The 21562-nt window shown below is 44.9% G+C and overlaps 1 long non-coding RNA gene across 1 annotated transcript; it reads left to right on the top strand.

Annotated features, from left to right (window-relative positions):
• Positions 1-1342: 1342 nt before the first annotated feature.
• On the top strand, positions 1343-21347 carry LOC148142401 (uncharacterized). The gene is made up of 3 exons (XR_015752088.1): positions 1343-1482; positions 7237-7362; positions 20611-21347. It is a non-coding gene; the product is annotated as an uncharacterized LOC148142401 (long non-coding RNA).
• Positions 21348-21562: the final 215 nt, after the last annotated feature.

Below are 21562 nucleotides of genomic sequence, written 5' to 3'. Positions count from 1 at the left end.
CAAAGGGCAGGATGGCCTTCTCCTGTTCCTAGTTCTTATGTTATGCATTCCTCCCTGACTCGTGACTTGGAGATGCTGGTGTTGGATTAGGATGGACAAAATTAAAATTCACAGAACACCAGGTTATAGTCCAACAGGTTAATTTGGAAGCACAACTTTGCTGGTCCTTCATCAGGTGGTTGTGTGATATTTAACTTTGTCCCTCAGCGCGGAATCCCCCTCTTGTAACTGAGAAACAGCAGCAAAAGCCACGAAGCAGTGCGCAAGCTCCAGCCAACAGTTGGTATTGTGGACAATCTCAGAGTACAATGGGATATTGATGAGATGGGCCAATGGGCTGAGGAGTGGCAGATAGGATTTAATTTAGATAGATTAGGTTAGGATATCTGGTTCCATGGACAGGTTGGACCGAAGAAGTGATTGATGTCAGCGGCGGACCAATGGAAAGGCAGGGGAAGGAGCTGGAGGACCTGGCGGGGCAGTTAGTCCTCCGACCAATCAGTGAATGAGGGCGGGACTAGACTATACCACGTGATCATCTCGCGGTGGGTGCAGATGTTCGGAGTGTGTGTCCGCAGAGTCCTGTCGGTAAGGAAAGAAATAAACTGCAGGAAGCGGGAGGGAAATGGTGTTGGTATGGTCTGAGAGGTTTTACAATCATTTGGTACACATCGGAAAATACAAGTTTGAAACTTACAGTCCCGTTTTTGCAGCAAACGGGAATATGCCTCGTTGAGTAATCGGCCCGAGTGAGCGCCGCCATCTTTATTCGGGGCAATGATTCACTGGACACGTACGCGGCCGCCAGCTTTGTAGGGGGCAAAGTTCAGAGGGGTGGATGTACAGCCTTCCCTGGTAAAAAGAGTCAGAGGGCAGGATTTACATAGAGCACATTCAAACCCAGAGAAATGTATTTTCTTTTCTGGATTTGTTTCGTCATTCATTTAAATGATTTGGATGTGAATAGAGGCCGTATAGTTAGTAAGTTTGCAGGTGACACCAAAATTGGACGTATTGTGGACAATGAAGAAGGTTATCTCAGAGTCCAGTGGGATATTGATCAGATGGGCCAATGGGCTGAGGAGTGGCAGATAGGATTTAATTTAGATAGATTAGGTTAGGATATCTGGTTGGCATAGATTGGACTGAAGAAGTCTGTTTCTGTGCTAGACATCTTTGACTGTGGGTTCATAAAAGTGAACTTTGCTCTGGTTCACCTCTGGGTTCTCTGATGTCCACCTGTTCATTATCTAGCTTCCTCAGTCTCTCATGGGTGTATTTTTGGTCTGTATAATATTTTACTATTACTTTCACAGCTGTTTTGTAAATGAATTGAAAAATGTAGAGCTGGAAAAACACAGCAGGCCAGGCAGCATCCGAGGAGCAGGAGAATCAACGTTTCGGACATAAGCCCTTCTTCAGGAATGTAAATAAATTGTCCACTGCTGCCTGACTCCTGACCATATGCTGTTCCATTATCAGGTTATTTTTTCCACAATATCTTTGACAGTCAAGAATTCTTTTTTCCTATAAGCGAGTGCATTTTCCTTCAATTTCTGACAGTCAAAGTCGGCACCATTTTCATTCCCTATAATTTATATTGCACTCCCTGAAACATCAACTGCAATATGAGTTCTCCTTCCACAGAAACCAGCGATCAATGCCAAATCCTTGTTGCCTGTGGAGAGGGTGATGTTTAACTTCCTTGTACTGCTGCAGTTTGTATTGTATAGGTGCTCCCACAACGTGGTTGGGTAGGAGACATTACAGATTATTCACTCAGCGATATCGAAGAGTAGAAGATATCTGTACAAATCATCATGGTTTTAATTTCACAAAAATATTATTGAAAACTTTTGACATAAGGCAAGAGATGGAGAATATTGTGTCCAGTGACCAAAACCATTGCCAAATAAGCAGTTTTTCAAGAATGCCTTAAAGGAAGAAAGTAGATCTTAGAGGGTTAGAGTGGGGATTCCAGACCATGTTCCCTTGGAGTCTATAGAAACAGTCACACAGGTGAACTCAAAAATAAACACATCATTGAGAGTCTGAACTAAAATGAGTTATTGTGATATGAAAGGGTGTGTGGTGCAGGGAGATAGGAATGCTTACAGCCAGGAATTAATTCAAAGGTGCGAAAGTAAATTGTTGTTGCTTATAAATGGGAGTCTTTTGATTGATCAGCAAGTTTTGGTACAAGTGAGCACTTCAGCAGTGGAGTTTTCAATATTCTTGAGATTATCGGGAGGGCGAATGTGGGCTGCTGGCCAGGAGTGGGTTTAGATAATGAAATCTACCGTTAACAAAAGGAATGAATGAGAGTTTCAGCAAATGAGCTGAGATTGTGGTAAGGTCAGGTGATATCACTGAAGTCAAAATAGTGGTCTTGGAGTGGGACTGGGCTGTCATCCTCACCTCATTTAGCTGTCTGTCAGTTTGTGAATCAAGTCTGTAACAAGCTCAGGAGCTGAGTGGCCCTGGCAGAACCCAAACTGGGCATCGCTGAGCAGGTTATTGCTGAGCAGGTGCTTGACAGCACTGTTGATGACACCTCCATCACTTCTCTGCTGAGCGAGTGTGGACTGATGGAGGGGAATTGACTGAGTTGGATCTGCCCTGTGTTTTTGTGTTGGAACATCTCTGAGCAATGTTCCACAAAGTCAGTAGGTGCCAGTGCTGGAGCACTACTTGCCTTGGTGGGCAGCAGGTTCTGGAGCACAGCCAACAGTATTATTGCCAGAATATTGGCAGGGCCCATACCTTTACACTGCTTATCCATTTCTTGATCTGATTTGAAAAGAGTTTTCAACCAAGTCGATTCATATCTGTGATGTCAGGGACCAATGGAGAAGGCTCATCCACTTGGCACTGCTGAAAATCGCTGCTAATGCTGTCCTCTTATCTGTTGTATGAATGTGTGAAACTCCTCCATCAGTAAGGGTGGGGATATCTGTGATGCTTCCTCCAGTGAGTTGTTTAATTGTCCATCACTCTTCTTGACTAGGTGTGGCAGAACTGCAGAACTCTGATCTAATCTATTGGTTATGGGATCACTTAGTTCTATTTGGTGTTTCTTGTGCTGTTTGGCATGCAGGTTTGGTAGCTGCACCAGGTTGGCACCTCATTTTTAGGTATGCCTGGTACTGCTCCTGGCATACCCTCCTGCATTCACCATTGAACCAGGGTTGATTCCCCTGGCTTGATGTTAATGGTTGAGTGGGGGATATCAGGCCATGAGTTTCAGATTGGGCTGGAGTACAGTTCTGCTGCTGTTGTTGGCCCATAGTGAGGTGGAAGTTGCAGAGTCAAAAGGGCTGATTGTGTGGTTGTATTTGCTAGTGCATTGGTAGATGTAATGTGATCCATCCAGTTTCATTCCTTTGTTGAGACTGTGCAGTGATTAATACAATGAGTGACTTGATGGGCCACTGTCGGGTTTCTTTCCCTCAAGGACATTGTCAATGGCAGAAAAACATGCCCAATGGTTCCATGGCAAACATTAGATTCTTCATTCCAGTTATTTTTTTCTTGACTTCAGAGCCACCCTCTACCGATTTGGGATTCAAACCTGAACTTCAGTTGTATATTTTAATATTCTTGATAAATGATAAATACGACAGGTTTCTTCACTTATTTTTAGAATCACTATCACAGGTTATGTTTATTGTTTTGGAAATAAAAAAAATGCCCATTATCCTGTCTCCTCCATCCTCCCCTCCAACAACAAGAGTGAGGAGCACATGGAGATTCTCTGTCAATAACATTGAGACAATCCGATCAGCTGCCTCTGCTTCTTTCCGCCCTCTTCACTAGCCCACCGAGCCAAACTGCCTCACAAGGGTGCTCCTCATTTTAGTCCTAAACTTGCATTTCCTAGAGTCTCTTGTCAAGCCTTATTAGAGGTCATCTTGACCATTTACCCGAGTGTAGCCAAATCATGGACATTCGAAATCTCTCTCTCATCCTCCTGCTTCTCACCGCCCTCCCCACCTTGCAATTCACAGATATTGTTCCATGATCTGTCTGTCTGTCTTTTCTGGTTATGTCCTTCTCTCCCATTCTGCTAAAACCTAATGTTTGACCTCACCATCATTGGAAAATCCTGCTCCATCTCCACTCTCCCTTTCCTTTCTGAATTTATTGTATTTGGTGTCCCTCCAGGATCTATCTTTGGTCCATCCTGTTTCTCACCTACAGACTGCCAGGAGGTAACATCGCCCAAAAGCACTGAGTTAGGTTTCACATGTACACTGACAATGTCTAGCTCTCCCTCCCCATCATCTGTCTCCATTACTCCACTGTTACTCAGTTATCAAACTGCTTACCACGCTTCGATTAGCTGCAATTCACTCCAATGAAACACTGTAATTGTTAAACCCATTGCCTTCAGTTGCTATTCCAAATTCATTTCCCTTACTGCTGTGTCCCTCCCTCTCACTGGGAAGTGTCTGAGGCAGAACTACACTCTTCAAAATATTGCTTTCATATCTGACCCCAAGGTGACCTTCTGATCAGACATCTACACAATCACAAACACCAGGAATTCCAATCTCTAAAACGTTGCTTGTCTCCTTCTCACCCCAGCTCCATCGCTACTGAAACCCTAACCTCTGTCGGTGTTGCCTTTAACTTGACAAATGTGAAACAGAACCCTTGATTCCGCGACTGACCCAGAATCTGGTTCAAGACTCACCCGTAATGGGACACATCCTCTCCACATTTACCCTGTCAAACCTCGACAGAATCCTATATGTTTCAAAGAGATCACCTCTCATTCTTCCAAAGTCCAGTGAGTAGATTCCCAACTTATTCAGCCTTTGCTTACAGGATAATCCCTTCGAAACAGGGATCATCCCAATGGATCTTCTCTGAAATGCCTCCAATAAACTGCTCTATTTCATTAACTAAAGCGACCAAATCTGTTCATGTTACTCCAGATGTGGTCTCACTCGCCATTTGTTTAGTTGCCCTAAGGTATATACTCCAAACTCTTATATGGCAAACTCTTTGAAATAAGGGACAGCATTCCATTCCCCTACCTGATTCAATGTTATAACTGTGTGCTAGCTTTCTGTGTTTCCTGCTCATTTTCCCCCAGTCTCTTTGTGGTGCAGCTTTCTACAGTTTATCCCAAGTTATACTCTATTTGCCAACTTGTTGCCCACTTTCCTGTGAATATCTCTCTGTAAGTTGTTTGTAATCCTTTTGGAACTTTCCTGTTATACCTTTTCTAGGAGATTTGCCCCCTCATTATTCGAAACATGTACTGTGAGCACTGGGCAGTGGGAAGCATGCGTAGTTGCTATCTTTCAGGGATACTCTGTTTCATGACTGGGAGGAGCTTGCTGCCCAATGGTCAGAATGGAGACATCTTGCCCATCAAGCTGCATGAGCCTTTCACACCCCATGTCTTATTGAGGAGGCACAGCGGCAGAACGGAAGGAAAGAAAAGGAAGCAAATCCTGCTCTCCATATCTCACTGAATCTTGAGACATTCTGTCCTATGTTCAATCACATGAAGTCCCAAGGTGGAAACTCAAAGAAACCCACACAGATTTGCCCTTGAAGTGCCTGCTAACCTCCACCAGGGGTAATGTGTACAGTCATCCTGGGCCAGGAGGAGGGGATTGTATGAGTTTCAAACTTGAACTGACAGTGACGGATTTTATAAACTTGTATTACAGGCAGATATACAGGTGGTAATCTCAGTCATTGTAATGCCAAACTCTTGACAGAATTACTCCATTCATCAGGACCTGGATATTCATATTGTGTGAGAGTATTGTGTTCCAGATCAATGCCATTTGCTGCATAAAAATTCTCCTTTGAATCAAACCATCCTCTCAATATATCTTCCCAAATCTTCAACATGTGTCCTGTAATCCTTGTATAATGAGCTAATGGGTGTAAGGTTTATTATTATAACGTGTAACGTTTGTAAACCGCTTTGTCATAGCTCCCCAAATTTCCTTTGCTACAAGGAGAACAATCTCAGTTTTTCCAAACCGCGAAATCCCAATGTCTGTTTGCTCTCTATAAGGTACACATCAGGGTTGTGTTGGAACATTCTCCACTTGCCTGCATCAGTGCACCGCCCCCCCCCCCCCCCCCCCCAACAATATTAAAGAAAGTGAACATCCTCAGGATAAAGCACTGTGTCTGAGTGGTTTCCCATCCAGCACTTTCAGCATTCCCTCTCCCCACCATCGAGGCACAGTGGCATCACTGTGTAAAAGATCAAGTCAGCATTGTCCTACCCGACCATAGGACTGCTCTCTCATTCGGGAGAGATGTCTGGTCGTGGTTAACCTGAATATTACTACAGCGCAAGCAAGGGGAGAGGTTGAAAAGGAGAGTCCATTAATTGTGGATGGTTATTCTTGATGTGTATTAGCAGCACACATGTCACGTGAACAATTAATGTTAAAAAAGCCCCACAAATTCTGCAACTAAAATCCCCCATTCCTTGAACCATCCTGGTAAATCTCCTGTGCCCCCCTCTCAGGGACCCTGCCATCCTTCACAATGTGTGGGCGATCTGTGGTTTGCACAGACCCAGCTGCTCTGAACCCTGTGGGTGACAGCATAGAGCAACAGTTGCACTAAAACTCACTGTCTGGAAGAGAGTGAGAGACAGAAATCCCGATGGCATTTAAAATCTATTTAGGATCACACTTGCAAGGCCAAGGCTGACAGGTCTATGGGCTCTGTGCTGGAAAATGGGATTAAAATAGTTAGCTGGGAGATTTCTTTACAGCATAAATCCAATGGACCACAAAACCATTTTCTGTCATGTAGACCACAGACACGTAATATAGGAATATGACAAGCCACAATAGAAACCAGGTCAGAGAAGGTGATATTAGAATAGATGATACGTGATTGATTAATGTTTTTTGGAGGAAAATGTGACAGAGGTTAAGTGGGACATTGTGGAGCTCTGGGTGCAGGAATCTGAAATAAAAATGGGTTATCCTGAAGACTGGAATTAAAGAAAGGCACATCACAGAGATTTGTGAGGGTGGACATGATTAAAGATAGGGTGTTGAGACTGGAGGGGATTAGAGATTGGAGGATGTTGCAGAGATTGAGATGTTTTTGATGCAGAGATAGTGATAGTTCTGAAGCTAGAGAGGAATTATAGAGATAAGAATGAGTTGTTAGCTTTCCCAACACTACCTCTTTACTGATAAATGATTGTTTCTCTGTCCTCATCTGTCATTGCCTCCATAGGCCTGTGACAATGAGAGTACACAGATAGTATGTTCCTGTTAAGGCCAAGGCTGGGAGGCGTCGAGAAAGCTGCGTGACCTGCGAAATTGAGGCTCTGGTCAAGAAAATGAAGGAAGGATATGGCAGGTACAGACCACTGTGTTTGTGTGAATCCCTAGAGGACTATAAGGGCAGTAGGAGTATACTCGCGGGAAACCAGGAGGCAAAAAAGGGGACATGAGATAGCTTCGGGAAATAGGTTTAAGGAGAATCCAAAGAGATTCTACAAATACACTAAAGACAAAAGAATAACTAGGCAGAGAATAGCGACCCTCAAAGATCAACAAGATTGTCTATGGAACAGCAGGAGGTGGGAGAGATTCTGTAAGTATTTCATGTCAGTTTTTACTGAAAGGGGGTATGGAAGTTAGAGAAGTTGGAGAAATAAATAGTGATAACTTGGCAAGTGAACATATTACAGAGGAGGAGGTACTGGATGTCTTAAAATGCATAAAGGTGGATAAATCCCTGGAATCTGATCAGGTGTATCCCAGAACTTTGTGGGTAATTAGGGAAGCTTTTGCTGGGCCCCTCGCTGCGATATTAGTATCATTGATCGCCACTGGTGAGGTGCTGGAAGACTGGTGCCATTATTTGAGAAAGGTGGTAAGGAAAAGCTAGGGAACTATAGACCGGTGAGCGTGAAGTCAGTGGCAGAGAAGTTGTTGGAAGGGATTCTCAGGGACAGTATTTACATGTCATTGGAAAAGCAAGAAATGATTAGGGAGAGTCAGCATGGCTTTGTGCATTGAAATCATTAACTTGGACTTGAGAAAGACACAAGGTTTCACATAACACACTGGTTAGCAGGTTCAACGCCATAGAATTCTGGCGGAACTAGCTGTTTGGATACGGAATTGGCTGGAAGGTCAAAGCGTCGTAGATGGACAGCACAGAAACAGAGACCCGTCGGTCCAACCAGTACATGCTAATCAGATATCCCAACGCAATCTAGTCCTACCTGTCAGCACCCGGCCCATATCCTTCCTATTCATATACACATGAAGATGCCTTTTAAATGTTGCAATCGTAATGGCCTCCATCACTTCCTCTGGCAGCTCATTCCATACACGTACCACTCTCTGTGTGAAAACATTGCCTCTCAAGTCTCTTTAAAGACTTTCCCGTCATACCGTAAACCTATGCCCTCTAGTGCTGGGATCCTCCACGCCAGGGAAAATACTTTGTCTATTTATCCTATCCATACACCTCATGTTTTTATATACATAGATAAGATCACCTCTCAGCCTCCGACGCTGCAGGGAAAACAGCCCCAGTCTATTCAACCTCTATTCAACCCCCAGCCGAGCTCAAATCCTCCAACCCTGGCAACGTTCTTGTAAATCTTTTCTGAACCCTTTCAAGTTTCACAACATCCTTCCAATAGGAGCGAGACCAGATTTATATGCAACGTTCCAAAAGTGGCCTAACCAATGTCCTATACAGTTGCAACATGATCTCATAACTCCTGTACTAAATACTTTGTCCGATAAAGGAAAGCATACCAAATGCCGCCTTCACTATCCTATCTACTGCACTCCAAGGTCTCTTTGTTCAGTAACACTCCTCAGGACCTTACCATTAAGTGTATAAGTCCTGCTAAGATTTGCTTTCCCAAAATGCCACTCCTTAGCCCATTCACCCATCTGATCAAGATCCCATTGTACTCTGAGGTAATCTTTTTCACTGTCCACTACACCTCCAGTTTTGGTGTCATCTCACTAACTATACCTCCTATGTTCACGTCCAAGTCATTGATATAAATGACGAAAGGTAGTGGATCCAGCAGTGATCATTGTAACACTCCACTAGTCACAGGCCTCCAGTCTGAAAAGCAACCCTCCATCACCACCCTCTGTCTTCAGCCTTTGAGCCAGTTCTGTATCCAAATTGTTAGTTCTCCCTGTATGCCATGAGCTCTAACCTTGCTGAGCAGTCAGTGTCATAGTGGAGGGTTCTTTTTGGACTGGAAGCCTGTGATGAGCAATGTGCTGTCAGGCTGGGTGCTGGGTCCACTGCCTTTTGCCATTTATGTAAATGATTTCTATGTGAATATAGAAGCTATGGTGAGTAGGTTTACAATAGACACCAAAATTTGAGATGCAATGGACAGCAAAGTTACCTGAGAGTACAATGAGACTCCGATCAAATGGGCTGAGGAGTCGCAGATGAAGTTTAATTTAGATATATGTGAGGTTCTGCATTTTGGAAAAGCAAATTAGGGTGGGACTTATACACTTAATTGGAATGTCCTGGGGAGTGTTGCTGAACAAAGACACCTTGGAGTGCAGTTTCATAGTTCCTTGAAAGTGGAATCATAGATAGGCACGATAGTGGAGAATTTGTTTGGTGTACTTGTCTTTATTGGTCTGTGCATTGAGTACAGGAGTTGTGATTACATTTTCCGGCTGTACAGGACATTCATTCAGCCACTTCTGGAATTCTGCTTTCAGTCCTGGTCTCCCTGCTATTGGAATGATATTGTGAAACTTGAAAGGATTCAGAAAAGATGCTAAGATGTTGCCAGGGTTGAGGGATTGAGCTATAGTGAGAGGCTGAATAGACTGTGGCTGTTTTCACTGGAGGATCGGATGCTGAGAGGTGACCATAGAAGTTGATAAAATCGTTAGGGGCATGGATAGGATAAACAGCCAGGGTCTTATTCATGTTTAGGTGAGTCCAAAACTAGAAAGCACAGGCGTGAGGGAAAAGATTGAAAAGGATTATTAGGTGCAAAGTTTCAAGCTGAACGTGGTACGTGTATGGAAAAAGCTGCCAGAGAAAGTGTGGAGGCTGGTACAGTTACAACATTTAAAAGGCATCTTACTGGTTATGTGATTGGGAAAGGTTTAGAAGGCTATGGGCCAAGTGCTGGCATATGGGACGAGATTAATTTAGGATATCTGGTCGGCATGGACAAGTTGGACTGAAGGGTCTGTTTCTGTGCTGTACATCTCTATGGCACTAATAAATTAAAATTAAGATAGGTTTCTCTTTTATGGAGAGTTAGCAGAAGGTCAGACAATTCTCCTTGGAGCTGAGAAGGTTAAGCAGTGATTTCGACCAGGAGTTGATATGTTTCCAGGGTATTTCATTTACAGAGAGACAGAGTGAGAAATTTTTAAAGTCACAATTTTTAGTAACTATTTTCAGGTAACTGGCAAATAATGCAAAGAAAAATGTGAAGATTATTTTACTGACTAAGTTCTGAGCATCTGGAACAGTTTGAAAGACAGCTGGATGCAGATTCAGTCGTTATTGTCAAAACAAATTTGAAATTTAACTTTTTTAAGGAAGGATTTGGAGGGCTATGTCCAAATGGGAGGTGAGTTGGGACTGACTGGCAACATCTCCAGAGGGAGAGACTACAGCCCCAATGGGCGGAATATCCCCCATCCCCTGTGCTCTGTAATACTGACCCATTCACTGTGAATGATGAAGCTCATCACAGGGCAGAGCTGTAGAGATGTACAGCATGAAAATACACCCTTTGGTTAAACTGGTCAATGCTGACCAGATATCCCAACCTAATCTAGACCCATTTGCCAACACTTGGCACATATCACTCTACACCCTTCCCATTCATATACCCATCCTGATGCCAAATGGTACAATTGTACCAACATCCTTCACATCCTGACAGAAGATTCCATACACGCACCAACCTCAATGGGAAAAAAAAATGCCCCTCAGATCCATTTTAAATTCTTCCCCTCTCATCTTAAACCTATGCCCTCTCATTCTGGACTCCCCCACCCCAGGGAAACGATCTTGTCTATTTATCCTACCCATGCCCCTCCTGATTTTATAAACCTCTATGAGGTCACTCCTCAGCCTTTCATGCACCTGGGAGGATCCCACCACTCAGGTCACAATGGGGCCTGGCTGATTGACACATTTTCAGACCAATAGGAGAGTTGGCGTGGTCCTCCAGCCAATGGGAGTGAATGAGGGGTGGGTCCAGGAGGCCAACAAATGACCATCAGCTTTGCAGGCACAGTGTCACTGTGAGGGAGGACTCAGTGAGTGTGAAGGGAGTGGGAGAGACAGCAGATACTGGGAGAGAGATGGAGTTAGTGTGGACTGGGAGGGTTGATAAACACTGTTTCAGTCTGCTGGACTTGAATTAGATTCTCCGGGTAAATTAGAACCAAAAGAACTGCGGATGCTGTAAATCACACACAACAACCAGAAGGTACTGGAAAAGCTCAGCAGATCTGGCAGCATCTGTGAAGTGAAATCGGTTTGCATTTTCGATCAAGTGACACTTCCTCAGGAACTGATGTTACTGAGAAAAAAATGTCGGTTTTTATGCAGAAGGTAGGGATTAAGGAGTAGATGATAGGTGGGGATAGAGTCCAAAGAGAGAGATAAGTGCAGTTGGACAAAGGAGTGGATAACGATCTGCCGGGGGGTGGGGGTGAATAGCTGTATATGAGGACTGTTAGTGGCTAACCAGAGGTAATGTGTAATGGTAGGCTACGTAATAACAAGGCCTGGTATGTGGGGTAGGGGGCAAAGACACTAGGACGTGGGGGAGTTCAGGACCTAAAATTATTAAATTTGATGTTGAAGCCAGAGGATTGCAGGGTTTACGAGTGGGAGATGAGGTGTTGTTCTTCCAGCTTATGTTAAAGTGTGGCGCTGGAAAAGCACAGCAGGTCAGGCAGCATCCAAGGAGCAGAAGAATTGACGTATTGGGCATGTCAGCACTTCATCAGAAATGTGGGTGGTGGGATACGGCTGAGAGATAAATAGGGAGGGGTGTTTGGGGTTGGGGGAAGGGAGCTAGGGAGGCAAAAGGTTTTTTTAGATGGGAGGTAGTGGTGAGAGGGTGGAATGGATAATTGGAAAGGAAGATGGACAGGTGAGACTGTTCAAAAGGGTTGTGCCGAGTTGGAGGGTTGAATCTGAGATAAGGTGGGGGAGGGGAGATGAGGAAACCTTGATGCCGTGTGGTTTAAGGTTCCCAAGATGTTCTTCCTCCAGGTGTCGGGTGGCTCAGATTTTGTGGTGGAGGACTTGCATGTCCTTGGCGGTGGGGGGTGGGGGCGCGGGCGGCAGGTAGCTGAAGTGGTCGGCCACAGGGCGATGGGGTTCGTTGGTGAATGTGTCCCAGAAATATTCCCTGAAATATTCCACAATTTGGCGTCCTGAGAGGAAAGGACACAATAGGTGAGGTGTTTGGGTGGGCAGGGAAATCTATGCCTGGATGTGGGAGGATCCTGTGGTGCCTTGGATGGAGGTGAGGGGAAGGTGTGGGCACAGGTTTTCCACCTCTTGCAGTGACAAGCGAAGGTGCCTGGAGTGGAGGATGGGTTGGTGGGGAGCATGATCGAACGTGGAAGTCACAGAGGATATGGTCTCTGAGGAATGCTGAAAGGGGTGGGGAGGGAAATATATCTCAGGTGGTTGGATCTGAGGTGGAAATAGCAGAGGATGATGAGTTGTATCTGGGTGGAAGGTGAGTATGGTGGGATTCCATCTTTGTTGCATTTGGAGGGGTGGGGTTCAAGGGCAGTGGTGTGGGAAGTGGAGGAGATACACTGGAGGGCATTGTTGACCACATGTGACGGAAAATTGCAGTCCTTGAAATAGGAAGCTATTTGGTATGTTCTAAAGTGTTCTTCCAGCTTGCATCAAGCTTCACTGGAACACTGCAGTAAGCATGAGACAGAGATGTTGGACAGGGAACAGTCTTGTGTGTTAAAGAGCAGGCAACCGGAAGCTCAGGGTCTTTTTTGCGGCACAATGTAGATCATCAGCCACCATTTCCACCACCGCCACTGAGATGCTAGAAGGTTCCTGTCCCCTCCATTAACAGCTTTCCAACTTCCCAGTCCTTTGTCTTTCCAAATGTTCCTGTGTCTCTTTGGACTCTGTCCCCACCTATTAGTTACTCTTTAACCCCTATCTCCTGCAGTCCAAAAATGTGTAGGTCAAGTGAATTAGCCCAGCTAAATTTCCTGTAGTGTTCAGGGATGTGCATTAGTCTGGGTAATTGGAGAGTAAGAGGATAGGGGAATGGGTTTGGGTGGGATTAACTTCGGAGGGTTGGTGTGGAATTATTGGGCCGAAGGGCCTGTTTGCTGAAGGGATTCTAATTTTCCCAGCTGTCATCGGTTCTGAGGAAGGGTCCCTGGACCCATGATGACCCTTGGTGTGTGCAGGAGGCGGAAAGGGGAGAGTGGCAGCAGAAACCAGAAGAAATGTATCAATGTAGACTGGGAGGGTTTAGTCACACTCTGTGCAGGTCGTTAGTCTGAATTAGAAAATCTTGGTCCCACGTTTGCAGCAAAGGGGAAGATGGCTTGGGCCTCAGGCGGTGAGAGGACCTGGGTTATGGCTGCCATCTTTATTTGGGGTAAGGTACCGCAAGGAGCATGCACGTGTCCCCGCCCTGGGTGGGGGCGGGGTGATTTGAAGAGGAGCATTTACACATCAAACACATACCAAGAGAAGTGTTTGCCTTCACTATTCATCTTGCACTGACTGTGAGCTTTGTTTTGTGAATTCATTTTATAGGATATTAATTGAGAATAATTGAGACTGGGATCTCAAACAGGTTTCTACAGTCAGCGGAGTCATCAGGATCTGAATATCATTGGCATTTAACTGTGGAAGGAGAAGGGTTTGTCTGTTCTGTCTGTGGGAAAATATCTTCAATATTTTTGTCAAGCCAAAAGCAGAAAGATGTTCAAGTCCATGGTTGGGTCACCCTTTGGGTATGTGTTCAATTCTTGGCCCTGCAGCTGTGGAAGGAGGCATTGGCCTGAGAGAGAGCACAGATTTATCCAAATTACACCTCGTCTCTTTGCAGGAACTGTCAGATTTAGTCTCAATCATCCACTTTATAATGTTAATCTGTAAACTCCCTACTTTCAATTCTCTGCAAATTTCTCATTGAAATTCCTTGTGGACTCAAATTCCAGCACCATTTCAGATGGAATGTTCCAGATTCTGACAACTGTCTGTTCATTCAGAAACTGCTGAAGTCCATTTTGACTCTGGGGTTACAAAGGGCTGAATTGAAAGATGAGGTGCTGGTCCTGAGCTCCCATTGAGATGCATTGGAACAGTACAGGAGGCTGGGGCAGTGTAGGTGTGAGCAGACAATGAAAATGACAGGGCTGCACTGTGAGGGCTGCTTGGCTCAATGAGAGTGTTTTGGAGTTGGGTGTAAATAGTGAGGTGTGACAGGGAGAAGGTGAAGCAGAAACTCAGTTTTAGTTCAGGCCTTTCAGAAATTCACAGTCCCAATGGGAATCGCCAATTTGTCAGTGATACCTGTGGAGTATTTAAGTTTTTAAAGTATGACATATCAGCTTAAGTAAAGATGGTTTCTTTGTTATTATAATGGTCATGTTTGAAGTGAAGGAAGGTTGCTCACTCATTTAAATTCTCGTAATGGGAGTAACTAGATGAATGTAGAGAGACATTGTGCCAGGAGCCCTCAGACCCGTGGTGTGCTCCTCTTGCACAATGTGGGTAATAAGGGCCGCTTCCAGTGTCCCAGACGGCTATGTGTGCAGGAAGGGTTCCCATCTGCAGCTACTGGGAAACTGCTTTTCAGAGCTGGAGCTGAGAGTGGACTTACTGTGGAGCATCTGCAATACTGAGAATGTTATGCACAGCACGTTTAGTGAGTTACTGTGAGGGGTACACAGGCAGAAAGGGAATGGGTGAACATCAGATCTAGTAAAAGGCTCAGGAAGCGAGTACAGGAGTCCCCCATTGTTATCCCCTTCTCATACAGATACTATATACCGCTTGGGATTCGAAAAGGGTGGGAATGGGTGTGGTGGCTTCTCCGGAATTCTGCAACAGCCAGTTTCATGACACCACAGAGAGCTCTGCTGATCAGAACAAGAGGACTGAGAGTGGCACGGCTATAGTGACAGGGGATTCAAAAATCAGGGGTACAGCCAGGCACTTCTGTGCCCACAGACTTGAATCCAGGATGGTATGTAATCTCCCTGGTGCCAAGATCCATGATATCATGGAGTCGCTGCAGGACATTCTTGAGCTGGAGGGTAAACAGCCCGTGGTCGTGCAAAACACAGATATCAACGACATCGCTAAACAGAGGGATGAGGGCCTGAAAGCTGGACATAGGGAGAGCAGAGATGCATTAAAATGTAGCTCCTGAAATGTAATAATGTCAGACTTACTCCCAGTGCCATGTGCTAATGAGAGCAGGAATGAGAAGGTAGATCAGCTGGATGTGTGGCTGGGGAAATGGTGTACCAGAGAAGGGTTTTGATTCTTCAGGCACTGGGACTGTTTCTGGGTTAGGTGGGACCTATACCAGCCTGACCGGTTACCCCTGGGCAGAGCTGAGACAAATCTGGGGGGTGGTTTTGCCAGTTCTATTGGTGAGTTTGTAACTAGTCTGGCTGGGGGATGGAAATTAAAGTGTCGGCTTAGATGGGTCAGATTCAGGTCAGGGAATGGGAGGTAGAATGTTAGTGATGTAGTCAGCAGCTCAGAAAGCCAAAGAAAAGGAGGATTAAACGAGGATTGAGTCCCTCTTCAGCCATCAGTCCTGCCATCTCAGAAATGTGAGTCAAGAAAATATGGAGCTGTATACATGTCTATGACTCTAGATGCTTTAGCAAAATGGTGGAAATCTACAATAAGAACATAAATTGCTGGACATCCTAAGCAAGTCTGTCAGCATCTGAAATGGTGACAGATGCAGGAAACATTGCAGCCTTGAAGAAGTGTTAAGATGATCACACCAAGCACTACAATATCGGTTACACGCCGAGTGCCAGAACGTGGGACTAGAATAAATAGGCGCTTGATGACCAGCATGAATACGATGGGGCTGGAAAGTTGATGTTTCGGGTCAGGACTATTCATCCGGACTGACAAACTGTCCTGACCCAAAACATCAACTTTCCTGCCCCTCTGATGCTGCCTGACCTGCTGCACTTCCCCAGATCAACTCTGACTTCCAGCATCTGCAGCCCTTAACTATCTACACATCCCAGGACTCAGGCTGGTGACCCTCCTTTACTCTCTCTCAATAACCAGGATAACTTTACTTGGGAAAGGGGAACAAAGGTGTACACAGTACCCCAGGTGTGGTCTCACCAAGGCCCTTCCAGAAAGGAATCCCTGCTCCTGTACTCGAATCCTCTCACTAGGAAGGTCACACATTATTTACATTCTCTACTGCTTCCCACTCCTGCCTGCTTCCGAAAAGAGGGAATCTCAGAGAAACACCGAATAAAATGGGGTCAGAGTCTCTGGTCTAAAACTGTTGAACACAATGCCCCCATCTTCTCCATATTGGTCATCAAGCGCACGTTCCTGGTGTAATCATCTAAACACTTCTTTCAGGCTGCAATGTTTCCTACATCTGTCACCATTTCAGATGCTGCCAGACCTGCTGAGGATCTCCAGCACTTTGTTTTCTCTGTTGTAGAGTACTGAAAGGGGGGATTTGCAATTGAGAAATTCACATTGAATTTCATGTTCAATTTTGATAGTTACTGGATCCGTGCCGATCTGGATATTATTGGCCTTTTCATCTGGAAAGAAAGGTGTGCATTCTGTCCGTGGACGAATATCTAAAATGTCAGTGTGACTGGAAAAAGTACTGAGACAGCGAAGTCCGTGTTAGTGTGATGACTGTAGAGAGAGATTTCATTTGGTTTTTGAAAGTCTAAAAAATCATGGCACATTTCCCAGGAACAGTTAAGCCACGGATTGGTTTTGTATGAGGACAATTAACCATGAAACCAGGAAGACAAAAGGATTCCTGCATCATGGAAAATGCTTTGAAAATGGGATTGTTGTAATGGAGTGAATTATCGATCATGGATCGTAATCCATTGGTGTTGTCACGTCGGTTCCAGCGCCATGGGGAAACAAGGGAAATGTGATGGATGCAGTGTAGGTTTCAGTTATTCAACTGGAAATGTGCAGAAGAAATTTACAAGAATGATGCCAGGTCTCAGGGGTCTGAGTTATAGGGAGAGGTTGGACAAGCGAGGACTTTTTTGTTTAGAGCAGAGGAAACCGAGGGGGAATATATTAAAGAAGTGTATAAGATCACGAGAGGCCTGGGTAAGGTGAATGCACTCAGTCTTTTTCCCAGGGAAGTAAGGACTGGAGGGTATCAGTTTAAGGTTAGAGGAGAAAGAATAAAAGCGAACCTGAGGGGCAACTGTTCTACACAGAGGGTGGAATGTGTACAGACTGAGCTGCCAGTGGAAGTGGTTGAGGCGGGTCTGTTAACAACATGTAAAAGGCATTTGGACAAATACATGGATAGGAAAGTTTCAGAAGCAGATGAGCCAAGTGCAGGGAAATGGGGTTAGCATGGATGGACATTCTGATCGGCTTGGGCCAAAGGGCCTGTCTCTGCTGTAGGATTCTATGACTAAGTGCATTTGCTATTTCTCCCCCTAACTCTGTTGGTATCCTGGGATGTATTCTATCAGGGCAAAGAGACTTGTCTACCTTTAGCTCCAATACCTTGCCCAGCTCTAACTCTTTCATGATAATGGTTATCTTGGTCCTCACCTTCCTCAGTCTCCTTATCAATTACTGGCATGTTCTTCGTATCCTCCACTGTGAAGACTGACTGCTGTGACCTCATATTCCTGAACCCTGCTGGGTAGGAATAACTGGGCACAGAACTCTGAGAGGTCTTTTTTGAGTCTTTATTGATGAGACATGGTAGTTACCTGGATATTTTACGTGCAAAACACCTCCAGGCAGCATCAGGTAACTCCCCGCCTGTCCGATGTACGCCTCCCATTTTTCTACCTTTGTGGTTTGTAACTTTGAATAGAGTCTATCTCTAAGGATTATCTCCATGGCAACAGCAGTTAGAAAGTCTAGTCCAGTTCAGCACTTTGTGGTTAAACCACACACCCCTCCCCCCACGCTCCTTTGGCTCCCTCAAGTGCCTGACAGGCACTTCAGTTTCAGTGGGGCTGTCTATCAGGATTCTGATGTGGAGGAGCCGGGGTTGGGGTGGGATGGACAAAGTTAAAAACCACACAACACCAGGTTATAGTCCAACTTGTATTTGGAAATACAAGTTTTTGGAGTGTGCTGTGATTTTTAACTTGATCAGGATTGTCCCTATGGTAACAATTAAGTTCTTCAATAGTTACAGTGGCCATATGTTCCCCACACAATAGGTTCCCCTCCAGCAGTGTAAACTGCTATTCTGTCCCTGGAGATAGCTACTCATTACATTTTATCCCTCATCCCATCAAGCTTTCTGTTAATCTTTGAAGTTGTTCTAATCTCCCAGTTTCTCCTTGGTCTTTACCAATTTGTATGCCTTCAATTTCAATTTGATAGACTCCATTATTTCCTTAGACACCCACGGCAGATTACTCCTTTTCCTACAGTCCTCCCTTTTCACTGATATATGTTTTTACTGAGCACTTTGAAAAATTGCTTTTATATTCCTCCACTGTCCATCAACTGTCCCACCCTAAAGTCTTTGCTTCTAGTCTGCATTAGCCAACTCCTGCCTCATCCTATTGTCGTCTCCTTTGTTTAAGCACAGGATCTTGCGATTGGATTTAATCTTACCGTTTTCCATCTGTGTTCTAAATTCAACCAGACTTCTTAAGTCTTTTATCAGATTACGTGGGGAGGCGGTGTTTTGGGTTTCATTGTCAGAGACCTTGGCTTTGTAGTAAAGTACAGGATAGATATTCACAACAGAGTATTCTGGACGGTGTGAATGTCCTACACAGTCGAAAACCATAAATCACTGTGTCCCCTCAGTGTAAAATTGCAAAATCATTATCTCCTACTCGCTTCCTCACTATCTAAGTTTGGAATGCTAATCCATCTGAGTATCCTGCATTTTCTGAAGGTGGTGATTTTTGGATTCAGCTTTCCAATTATTACCATAAGAAGATAAGCACTGGGCACAGGAGAATCAATGCAGCCCTTCGAACCATCCCCACCATTTAATACGGTGATGATTGAGCTCACCTTGCTCTCAGCTGGATTTTCCCGCCTGCGCTCTCTCACCCTTCAACGCATTGCAAATTAAACATCTGTATCTTTTCATTAAGTTTGTTCATTGCCCTGGCATCCACTACATTTTGAATAGGGAATTCCACAGATTCAGAACACATTGAGATAGGTACATTCTTCTTCATGAGAATAGAATAGAGTCCCTATAGTGCAGAAACAGGGTATTCATCCATCGAGTCCACGCCAACCCTATAGTGAGCATCCCATTCAGACCCATCCATTCCCTGTAACCTTGCATTTCCTGTTGTTAATTGTCTAACTGGCACATGCGTGGACCCTGTAGGCAATTTAGCATGGTCAATCCATCAAACTTGCACATCTTTGGACTGTGGAAAGAAACCGGAACACCCAGAAGAAACCCACGCAAACATAGGGAGAATGTGTAAACTCCACACAGTTGCCTAAGGCTGGAATCAAACCCGGGTCTCTGACGCTGTGAGGCAGCAGTGCTAGCCACTGAGCCACCTCTCTTAAAATTTGCTGCCCCTTATTAACCTCCCCACCCCGCAATTGGCTGAATGTATATTCCTTACATCAGAAATCGAGTTTTCTAAGCGGATGTCTCAGTAAAACCCAGTGACAGCTCACATGTCCTGTGTGTCTGAATGGGGATCGGATACACAACACCCTCCACCCCACACTTTTCATTCACTTTCCAGCAACAGGTCTCCACAGGCTTCATGGGGACCATAACTCCCACAATCCCTGAGGCAGGGATCACACGTGTGCAGGGAAATCTGGTACTGTACATGTACAGAATGTGGATGGGTTTTGGAGCATGTGTTTTGGGTAACCAGCAGAAAGCATTCACACTGTGATTGGGTGGAGAAGGGGCACGTCTGCTTATAGTATTGATCAGTTGGGGGGGTCAAAGTGTCATCACACTCACGTGGAACCAAGTTCCATCCCCAAACTGTTGTAATGCTGGGAATAGACCTCTGAGAAACAAAGAAGGTTCTGACCCATTCTCCCAGCCTGAAGGTTCCTCTTCTGCCCAGGATCTGCCATCTCCCTGTCTGTTTCCTTTTGTTTCATTCTGCTGTTACATTATTGACTTGCAGCAACTGAAGGGAAAGGAACCCAGAAAGGGTGCAGAGTCTAACCAGGGACGGAAAGGGGTGGCATGGATCTGTTTATCAGTAACTCCATGAGAATGGGGAGGGTGTACATTAGGGGAAAGCAGAGTCAGAATGGTGGGAGAGAGTAAGTGGGCTGGAGGGTTACAGCTTTGGGGGAACAAAGGGGAAAAAATATTCCAGAGAAATTAGAATTATCTGTTCTGAATTTCTAATCTGTACATATTCCTTTATACAGGGTGCGAGATGGTGAAGATTTGCAGACTGGTGATTAAGTTTAACAATATTTGAAGAACCAAAGATAGAGAATCACTGGGCCAAAATCCTGCAACACTCTCCCTCCCAGCATTGTCGGTGTCTCTGCACCAAATGGACTGTGAATGGAACGAGACAGCAGCTCACTACCGTGTTCTCAAGGGTAACTAGAGATGGGGTTTAAATGCTGGCTGAGCCAGTGATGCCCATATGCTGGAAATGGTTTCTATCTCGAGTTGCTGAACCCCGGTTGATGTTACAGCAGGATGATGTGGGATGTTGAGTACATCCTCCAGGAGGCAGCACCATCACATTACCCGTGCCTACACCCACACAGTAACACCGCAACGCCACTGGAACAAAAGGCAGTGAAGCCAAAGGAGGACTTAGATATAGTTCTTCAAGGTAAAGTCATGAAAGGGGATTGGAACACAGCAGGAACAGGAGGCTGAGCTGGATGGTCAGCTGTTTCCCATTGAATGGTGGCGCAGGATTGAAAGGCTGAATGGCCTCCTGCTGCTATCTCCCAGGTATGTATGTAGTCATGGAACCCGGGTAGGAGGAAGTGGGCAGGGATTCTCCAGGCGATTGCACCTCCACATCAGTTTTCAGTGAGGGATGGTTTGATGGATTTTATTTAACATTTATCTTTAACACAAGGTTTGTACATTTTGGCTTTAAAATGTTGTAAAAGTTTTTTGCACAGCAAATAAAATTAAAGAAAATAAATTGAACTGTCTGAATATAACAGTTTTAAAGCTTTCAACCTCCTGTAAAACAAAATCCTGTCTAGTCCCGGACACCATCACTTTCCAGTTACTCAAACATCAGGGAAATATTGCCTCCCTGTCTGAGGTTTGATTTAACAGCTTTTCAGTTCTCGTTCAGTGAGCTGTGAAGCGTTCTTTTTCCCCATTTCTCTGACCCAGAAATGT

This window comes from Chiloscyllium plagiosum, unplaced genomic scaffold (assembly GCF_037043375.1).
Source record: "Chiloscyllium plagiosum isolate Xiang-an unplaced genomic scaffold, Cpla_swu_hap1 HiC_scaffold_29, whole genome shotgun sequence".
Classification (NCBI taxonomy): Eukaryota; Metazoa; Chordata; class Chondrichthyes; order Orectolobiformes; family Hemiscylliidae; genus Chiloscyllium; species Chiloscyllium plagiosum.
Note: the sequence above shows the minus strand (reverse complement) of the source record. Positions and strands in the feature narration are given on the sequence as shown.